This window comes from Sminthopsis crassicaudata, chromosome 3, assembly GCF_048593235.1.
Source record: "Sminthopsis crassicaudata isolate SCR6 chromosome 3, ASM4859323v1, whole genome shotgun sequence".
In the NCBI taxonomy this organism is placed as follows: Eukaryota; Metazoa; Chordata; class Mammalia; order Dasyuromorphia; family Dasyuridae; genus Sminthopsis; species Sminthopsis crassicaudata.
This window is the reverse complement of record NC_133619.1, coordinates 495,957,194-495,967,080: the sequence shown is the minus strand read 5'-3', so window position 1 is coordinate 495,967,080 and position 9,887 is coordinate 495,957,194. Positions and strand designations below refer to the sequence as shown.

The window sequence follows — 9,887 nt, the reverse complement described above, 5'->3', positions numbered from 1 at the left end:
ATGAATAGGAAAGAGAAGCCATGACCATAATAACAATGTCAAGTATGTTGAAGCCCAGAATGAGCTGGGGCACCCAAATACTAAAGACAATAAAAAGGGCTTTTTTTTCTGTTTGTTTAGCTGAGGCCAGAGGGGAATTAAAGTGGTTATATGAGCACTGTTTGGAACAGATGGAATAATCATCATGGTTGGGAAGATCTAACTATTCAAATTTGATTTTGCTTCTGTTTTCTCTTCCAAATAAAATGGTTAACAGTAAGTTGAAACCCAAGACCAGTAAGCAAGTAAGAGAGCACCTGGCTACCTTCATCGAGTTTGTTGTGGGACAGGAAACAGGGTGAGTTAACCCACCACATTACCACAACACTAGCCAGAACTGTTGTGAGCAACTGTGTTGCAGGCTAAACCTGGAACAGTGTGGGATAACATGGCCTCTTAGGAGATTGCTCTGCCCACCCCACCCCTACTCCCATCCCTGGACCAGAAACATATAGATGATTTTTTTTAGACTTTGGTGAGAATTTCTGAAACTTTGGGGTACTTTTTTACTGAGTTAGTTTAAACTTACTAGTAGTACTAGTACTAACAACTAGTTTCTATATTCCTGAACTGTTTTGTTGTTTTTTTTTTTGTTTTTTTTTTAGTAAAAATTCAAATTTGTCTGAACCTTCAGTCTCCAGTGATCCATTGTACTGAATACTAGTCTTAAAACAATGGACAGGTGATTTCTTATCCCATGTTGATGATCTTTGAATGACAGAAGAATAGCCACTGCAAAAGGGCAAATGCTGTCCCTATTTTTAAAAGTAGGGAGGAAAAGAAAGGCTACAAATTAAAGTGTGTAAGAGTCATGGTTCATAGTTTGAAAGAATTCAGAAATTTCTTAAAAGTCATAGAGTTTATTTATGCCATAGTTGACAGGCTAGTTTCTAAAGGAATCTGGCAAATTAGAAATAGTTCCAGAAGTTTTATATATTGCTTACTAGCAGGCTAACAGTCTACAAGGTTGTAAATTGCAAAAGAGAGATAAGAAAAAGTCAGGATGTTTTTTCATCCAGATAGGGAGACAGGTAGTCTTTTAGCAAAGTATTGTCAGACAGGATGGGATTTTTCTTGCAGAAAACAAATAAGGAGCAACAGGTAACTTATTGCTCCACATTCCTTAGGTAAGCAATTTTAAGTAGACCCTTAGCTTGACGCTAAAACTATGGATCAATGTGCCTAATGTTATTTCTAGCAAATATTTCTGGCATATATTTTGTTTGTTTGTTTTTCCCAATTATATATAACATCAGTTTTTTTTAAATAAATTAATATTAATAGATGATAGTATTAAAATAAATAAGTAATAGTATTAAAAATGATAATAAAATAAACTTTTAAAATTTTTTTTGAAATTTTAAGTTCCAAATCCACTTTCTCATTTCTTTCCCCTCTCTGCATAGCAATTTTATAGATTATGCGTATGTAGTCTTGCAAAACTTGTATGAAAGTTTTGTGAAAAGAAAGCACAACCCCCCAAAAAAAAGCATGAGAAAAAAAAAACAGTATCCTTCAATCTTCATTCAGATTCCATCAGTTCTTTCTCTCAAAGTGGATAGAATTTTTCATAATAAATCTCTGTTGTTAAATTGTTTCAGTCATGTCCAACTCTTTGTGATCTCTTTTGGAAATTTTAATAGCAAAGATACTGGAATAGTTTTTCATTTTACAGATGAGGAAACTGAGGCAAAACAGGGTTAAGTGACTTGCCCAGGATCACACAGCTCTAAGCATCTGAGACCACATTTGAACTCAAGAAGATGAGTCTTCCTCATTCTAAGCCTGTGTTCCATCTAGCTGCCCTAAAGGCATGTCATTAAAGAGAAAGTGTATTTGCATTTTAAAAAGGAAGGCTGTTATCTCTAAAAGCCGGAGTGGTGCTAATCAAGACGCAGTTATACTAGACTTAATCTCAATTCCTTGTGGCCTATACATTCAAAATTGAGAGATAAAATGTTAAACCAGTTAACAAGTTTTTGTTAAATTTTAATTATACTTCTGGCTTTGTACTAAATCAAACTAAGCTTTGGTTCAAAAGGAGAGTACAAAGCATCAATACACAAGCAACATATCTACGGGTAGATAAAAAATAATCTCTAAAGGGAAACACGGGGAGAAAAGGGATTTGGGGGTAGGGTCTTTTAGAAAAGTGTAATTTGAGAAAAATCTGGAAGGAAGCCAAGGAAGTCAGAAGGTTGAGGTGCGGAGGAAGAGTGTTTAGGCATGAAGAACAGCCAGTAACAAGAGGAGGAGCGGGGGTATTGGGTGTTGTAAGGAACAATAAAAAGATTAGTGACACTGGGATTGTAGACTATATGTTGTTTTTTAGTCAGGTCCTACTCCTCTTCGTGATCTCTTAGGGGTTTTCTTAGCAGAGAAATTGCAACAGCTTGCCATTTCCTTCTCCAACCCATTTTACAAATGAGGAAACTGAGGCAAACAGAGAAGCATCTGAAGTCGTTTTTGAACTTCCTGATTCCAGGCCCAGTGCCCAATCTGCTTTGCCACTTAGCTGCTCTGTGTAAAGTACAAGCAATGGAAGAAAAAGATAAGAAAACTGTAACAATAGGAAGAAGTAAAATTGTAAAGAACTTTAAATGCCAAATAGTATTCTATATTTGATCCTGGAAGGGATAGGAATCCACTAGAGTTTACTGAATAGGGCCTTTTCTTGGTTTATTGGTCAGATCTTTGCTTTAGGAAAATCATTTTTGGCAAATGGTTAAAGAAGGTAGAGAAGTAGCGAGGGGACTTGCCCAAGTGACAGACAGAGCCAGCATTCAAACTCAGGTCCTGCAACTTCAAATTTAGTGTTCTTCCTGTTGTACCACATTGTCTCCCTGAGTGAGATGAGAAGTAAAAAGTATATGGTTTATTCATGGAATGTCAATATTTCCTTAAAGATGCTTTAAAAAGATTAAGTAATGTGCCACTAGTCACATAGACAGTAAATAGCAGTTGGAATTCAAACTACACCCTTTGACTTTAAATATTGCCAAAATTTCATAAAACTGAGATTTGAAAACTGAGTCTTTGTTCATATGTAAGGTATATTACCATTCAGTTCAGACTCAAGAGTTTTTGGTCTCTGCCAATAATTAACAAGCCCTCTCCTAACTTCAACAACTTCAATTAACAATTGCTTCATTCCACAACTGTTTATTAAGCTTTTAAAATGCAAATCATTTTCAGCCACTTAGTGATTTTGATTTTCTTGGCTTAACTGTTAGAAGAGAATTTGATGACAATATTAAAAAAAAAAAAAAAAAAAAAAAGATTTCAGAACATTGATCAATACTATGATCCACCGAGATTTTGGAGTTCTGAAAATGAAACCTCCACCTGCCTCTCATCCCCTTCCAGAGGCGTGGTAGTCTCTAAGTGTGAGATGGGGCAAATGAGACCTACATGTTGATTTATTGTGGGCTAAATATATTTGTTTACTGAGTCAAATTTACCAAAAAATTAAATAAGAGCCGTGCCCCAATTGATAAATGATCAAAAGACATGCTGTGTGCCCAAAGGGCTATAAATTCATGCATATCCTATGACCTAACAACTCTATTACTAGGGGCATGAATACTAAAAAGAGATTTAGAGAGGAAAAAAAAAAAGGAAAATGACCTACATTTATGAAAAAATATTCATAGCAGCTCGCTTAGGGTAAAAAAAAAAAAAAAAAAAAAATGGAACCGAGGGAATACTTACCAATTAAGGAATGGCTCAGTAAACTGTGGTATGTGTTTGTGATGGGATATTATTGGTCTACGGCAAATAATGAGCAGGATACACTCAGAAAAAAAAAAATCTGGAAAGTCCTCCAAGAATTCAAGCAAAGTGAAATGTATTGTATACAAAATAATAGCAATATTCTAGGATGACGAGCTGTAAATAAATGACTCTGCTATTGTTCTCAGTAGTAGAATCACCTATGATTACAGCTTCTAGGAAAAATATTGCAATAATTTTAAGGTCTCCTGACTTTAGAGTGCTTCTGTTCTAACAATATGTCAATGATTCTAGTCTTCTCTCTTTAGGATAGTCCTACAAACATTGCTGTCAGATACAAAATCTGCTAGTCAGTGATAATCAGATTTCTAAGACTACTTCTCAGTTCTACTTCTAAGCCATAAAATTATCAAAAAACTGGATAAAATTATCCTGGTTCTTTGCTAAATTCTTTTGGAATTGTAATTAGAATTAAAACAAACTTTGCCCCTTGACTTGGATATGGGTTCAATCCCATAAATTCTTTTTGAGATACCTCACATCACTGATCTGCAACTCCAGCCTTTTTGGTTCCTTCTGAACTTCAACACTCTGAAGGACTTATGATGAAAACTCCTACCCATACCCAGAGAAGGAACTAATTGTGTCTGAATGCAGATTGAAAAGAATCTCTCTCTCTCTCTCTCTCTCTCTCTCTCTCTCTCTCTCTCTCTCTCTCTCTCTCTCTCTCTCTCTCTCTCTGTCTCTGTCTCTCTCTGTCTCTCTCTCTCTGTCTCTGTCTCTATCTGTCTCTGTCGTCTATCTCTCTCCTCTGTCTCTCTGTCTGTCTCTCTGTCTCTGTCTCTCTCTCTCCTCTGTCTCTGTCTCTCTCTCTCTCTCCTCTCTCTCTCTCTCTGTCTGTCTCTCTGTCTCTGTCTCTCTCTCTCTCTGTCTCTCTCTCTCTCTCCTCTCTCTCTCTCTCTCTCTCTCTCTCTCTCTCTCTCTCTCTCTCTCTCTTTCTCTCTCTCTCTCTCTCTCTTTCTCTCTCTCTCTCTCTCTCTCTCTCTCTCTCTCTCTCTCTCTCTGTCTCTCTCTCTCTCTCTGTCTCTGTCTCTCTCTGTCTCTCTCGTCTATCTCTCTCCTCTGTCTCTCTGTCTGTCTCTCTGTCTCTCTCTCTCCTCTGTCTCTGTCTGTCTTGTCTCTCTCTCTCTCTCTCTCTCTCTCTCTCTCTCTCTCTCTCTCTCTCTCTCTCTCTCTCTCTCTCTCTCTCTCTCGTCTATCTCTCTCTCCTTTCTCTCTTCCTCCCTCCCTCCCTCCCTCCCTCTCTCTTTCCCTTCCCCCCTCTCTCTTTCTTGATTTTTCTTGAGGGTTTTTATTTTTGTTAGAGTGGAAGATCCATATTTTCTTTCACAACTTGACTTTTATGGAAATGTTTTACATAACTTCACATGTGGTTTCTTAATTGTGGTGGGAATAAGAGAGAAACTAGAACTCAAAAATCTTTTTTAAAAATGTAAAAAAAGTTTTGAATGTAGGAAAATATTAAATATAAATAAATATATATGTATATTGTTACAGGAAAGATTCTGTTGGTGATGGGGAACAGTAAAGGATGATTGGGCATCAACAAAAAGTGACAGCAATGTTGTTTAAATAAAACATCTAAAAATAAAATTAAAAGATCGTTGAACAAAATACTGTCTTTATAGCTTTGAGTTTTTTCATCCCATTCCCAGCCTCAGCTATTTTCTTGTCGCACATTCCTCGGGACACATGATTTGATAGTCTCCTGGACAAGGATGGTTGGGTTTGCTTATTTCTGGATTAGGAATGCTGCCTTATTTCCCTAAGGTGGAGTCTGTCTTGGTAATCTTGCTGCTCATTTTCGGTCTAGTGATATTGCAGAGATGTAGAAAAGGGAGATCATCCTGTCCTTACTTTGAGTAGCTACTATTGAGGATCAGTTTGGAGTTAGGGAAACGATGTATCTTATTAGGTAGAGTCAGTTAGTGACCCATTCTCCCATTCTCCATTTCCTGTGAAAAGACTTGAGAGAGCCCATTAGCCACATTTTAGCCAAGAGTTTCTGGATCTTCCTCCACGGATGCTTTTATCAGAGACTGACAAATTGCAGAATTGGCAAGTTTCCTTTCCATAGCCTTAAGTGCTAAAGAACAGTGTAAAGATCAAGAGATAAACAACAGAAGGTAGAAGAAAAGACAAAACAAGATTTCTGCATTACACAGAAACTTCCTTACTACTTCTCCTGAATGGTATGGATTCCCCTCCTGTCAGAGAAGGGAACTGGGTGGCTACCTTGAAGAGACAGAGGCATGGCGCTGTGCAAAGCCTTACTCTGACAGTCCCTTATCTGCTCTGGGTCTCAGTTTGCTTTTTATAAAATGGGGGCATTGTCCTAAGTTATCTCTAAGATCCTGGGACCCCCAAGAAAGAAGCACCAGCTGAAAGAGGTGACTCGAAGGTTGAAAGGACTGATTCACAACCCTCGGGGAGAAAGGCAACCCTTGGGAATAAAGGTTCGGGTGGGGCTGTCGTCCAGCTTACTAGGAAATGCCAGGCGGGCGAATGGGAACCAGGGAGGGAACAGCTTGAAGCCTTTGACATAGTTCCTGCTGAAGGGGCGGGGTGAGTGCTCACCCTTTAGTTGCTGCCAAAAACCGTGCTTGCTTTGGACCGCTCCCCACTGCGCTCTCTTCTCTCCACTGGCAGGGTACCGGCTGGAGCTGACTCAGACCGACCGCACAGGTAGGGATCTCCGACTCGCTGCCAGAGGAGGAAACGGAGGGAGGGGAGGGAAAGGAGAAAGGGACCGGGCAAAGGGGACAGGGAGCCAGAGGATGCGGGGCGTCATGTCTGGGGTCAGGGGCTCCCAGAAGAGAGTAGACCAAGCTGTTTGGGTCAGAGAGCCCCTCTTTGGAGGGTCGGGAAAGAAGGCGCAGCCTCAAGCACGCAGACAGCCCAGAGACGGTTGGTAAGAACGCACCTGCTGCTACCGCTTCCCGTAGGTGTCCGGTGATCATTCTCCCGCCATGCCCCTGGAGTCCTGCTCGCACGTCCTCACCTGGCTTCCCCACCCTTAACTCTGCCCGGTTCCACAACCGACAACTTCCTCCCCACCACAAACCCCACACCATCCACATCCATCTTCGGATGCACGCACTTGGGCGGGTTGCCGCTGGCTAGCCAAGCTATGAAAGAAGGTTCCGTGAGAGCATAGATTTAGAGATAGAACCCCATCCATCTTACAAATGAGGAAACTGAGGCTCACAAAGTCATTAAGTATTTAATAAGCACCCACTGTTTGGCAGGCACAGTGCTAAACGCTTGAAACACAAAAGGAGGCTGTGTGTGTGTGTGTGTGTCCTTTCGAGGATTTCACAGGCTTAAATTCGGGAAACAACACGAAAATGATTTAAGAACAAATATGTAAATCAAAGGAGAAATAATATATAAACCACAGAAGGGAGGCATTAAGGATATCTGGAAAGGCGTCCTGTAGAAAGTGGGACTTTAGCTGAGACTTGAAGGAAGGCAGGTAAGCCCGGGGGTGGAAATTAAGAGGGAAGGAGTTCTAGGCACCCCCCCCCCCCCCCCCGTGAAAATTCCCAGAGCCAGAAGGTGTGTTTTCTTAGCTAAAGAGTTGGGAAGCCAGTCAGCACTGGAGGGAAGATTACATGGAAGGGAATAAGATGTTTAAAAAAATTGAAAGGTAGGAAGGCAAGTTATGAAAAAGCTTTAAAGGAAAAATTTCTTAAGTTAGGAAAAGATGTGGGATTGAATAGAAAGTTAATGAGCTTGATTTGGGACCTGAGTCTTTCTCACTGTCACACAGTATCAGAGCCAGAATTTAAACTAAAATTATTCAATTAAACTTAAACGAATGTCCTCTGACTTCAAAGACTTTTGTTGTCTTACCATTAGGATATCATAATTGGGGGGCAAAGCTTCTTCTCCCCGGCCTGCCTGGCCTTCATTCTTGCTTCTGCTTGGCAGCAATGAAAGATGAGTGGAAAGGCTTCAAAAAGGTGGAAATTGAAATGTGAGGAGAGGGGAATGTCAGCTTGGTTAGGGCTATCAAAGAACTAAAACTTGGTCCTTTTTGGATTTAAATCTAAGTTAGTCTTAGATTTCATTAGACGTTCAGAAAATAGATATTTCCACTGCATGAAAAGCAAGATAAGAGTCAACTTCCTCCCCTTCCCCCCCTCTTCTTCTCCGCCAATTCTCCTTCATATGATCTGGCCCAGGAGTCAAGGACTTACCATTTGGCAAGAGCTCAGAGAAAGGATTTATTTATTTATTTATTTATTTATTTTGCCCTTTTAGCTTTCAGACTCAAAGCTCTTCGGCTCAGTCCTGGTGTTTTGACTTAATGCTTTCTAGTGAGTTCCTAAGGGAATTGGGTTGAAGTCTCAAGAACTCCAGGCCCTGCTAAGGTCTCTTCCAAAGAAAGAAATCATTACTAAGCACAAGTCCTCCAAATCAGGTGGGTGTTTTTGTTGTTATTGTTATTATTGCCCGAGAAACCTGTCATCTCCTCTTCAGAGACAAATTATAACTTTTTTTTTCAGTTGTTTTCAGTCATGTCCAACTCTTCATGAACCTATTTGAAGTTTTCTTGGCAAAGATACCAGATTGGCTTGCCATTCTCCAACTCATTTTACAAGTAAGGAAACTGAGGCAAACAGGATTAAATGACTTGCCCAGGGTCACATAGCTAGTTAGCATCTGAAGCCATGTTTGAACTGGGAAAGAAGAGTCTTCCTCAACCCAGACCTTGAACTCTTACCTACTTACCTAGCTGCCCTTCATCAGTTGCTCCATAAATACCACAGATCTATAAAAGAATGTGTGTGTGTGACCAGACATTCTAAGTGGTAGGATAGGGAACAAAATATCCTTTTGTCTGGCAAGTCAGATTAAGGTTTAGATAAGAAAAACCGAAATGCAGTGCTTTCTAAAGGTTAGAGAATGGCTGAGGCGACCTGCAGGGGGGTTTCTGTGCCATAAGGTCATATACATAAAAACTGCCCCACCCCTCCCCCAACCCAACAGAAAGATAAAGGTGTTTGAGACTGAAGGTTTAGGATCCCTGGATCTTTGAGCAGGCATGTATATAACATTTTCTATCTTCTCCTTTGATATATATTATCTCTCTAACTAGACTGTAAAACCATTCAAGACAGGGACCATCTTAAGATTTCTTTTGTCTATCACCCAGTAGTATGGAGCACTTAGTACTCAATAAAGTTTGAGGTATAATGATCATTTGGCTCCATCTTATGAGATATGGAAACTAAACTATGTCCTTTTGGTATGGCCCCCACATTTCTTAGGCTGCTTTCAGCTTTCTCACTGTGAAAATGAGTCTCAAGTTGGATCAGTTCAATGAAGTGACTGGTTTTGGTGATAGTGAAAATTTTCCCAAGCAACACAGGCCAACTGTCATTTCTTCCTACAAACTGCCATATCTAAAGACCCAGGGATTTGAATTGTGTCATGGCCAGAATCCCTGTAAGTAGAGGAAGAGAAGGAAGAATTTGCTAATAAAGTTTCTCATTCCTTCAAGATGACATGAGGAATATATAGTGGTGTAATCTGACTTAGTTTACCCATAAAACCTTTTTAATATGCTTTATCTCCTTAGGGGATGTTCAGCCAATATGACATTGAAGGAAACATGGGATTAGGATTTTATAATACCTGTGGACTGTGGTATTGGTACACAGGCCCTCTCTGCAGTTTCTAGCTACCTTCCTTGTCAAGAGTTTTAACTCCTCATGGGGGAAAATTATTATAGGGGGATAAGAGTAGGTGATCTACCATTTGAACACACATAATAAGTGACTATATTGAATTGCCAAAGTCTATGGGCTACAGGTACAGGTTCATGAAGAGTTGGACAAATAAGTTTTAGGATACAGAACTGCTATTGCCTAAAGTATCTGCTTTTGGGTTTTCTCTCCAGTATGTTTATGAGAAATGTGTGCTATTTATGTTTACAATACCTTCCTTGGCACAAATAGCTGCTCTCCAAGCCAACTCCCACATTTACAGGCAACAGAAATTGGGATGGTGCAATGGACAATAGAGGGCCAATAGAGGTCTATTTGGAT

General features: G+C 39.8%; 1 protein-coding gene across 3 annotated transcripts in view; it reads left to right on the top strand.

The window, feature by feature from the left end:
* The first annotated feature begins 5,614 nt into the window (after window positions 1-5,614).
* The window catches only part of TMEM45B (transmembrane protein 45B), a 47,234-nt gene continuing 42,961 nt past the window's right edge, over window positions 5,615-9,887 (top strand). The window contains exons 1-3 of one of the 3 annotated variants that reach the window (XM_074303805.1): window positions 5,615-6,023; window positions 6,481-6,516; window positions 8,098-8,257. The gene's annotated coding sequence lies outside the window, so the exon portion shown is untranslated. Of the gene's footprint in view, window positions 6,024-6,399; window positions 6,517-6,688; window positions 6,773-8,097; window positions 8,258-9,887 lie in introns of those variants that run through there. The other 2 variants (XM_074303806.1, XM_074303807.1) reach the window with 2 other exon arrangements.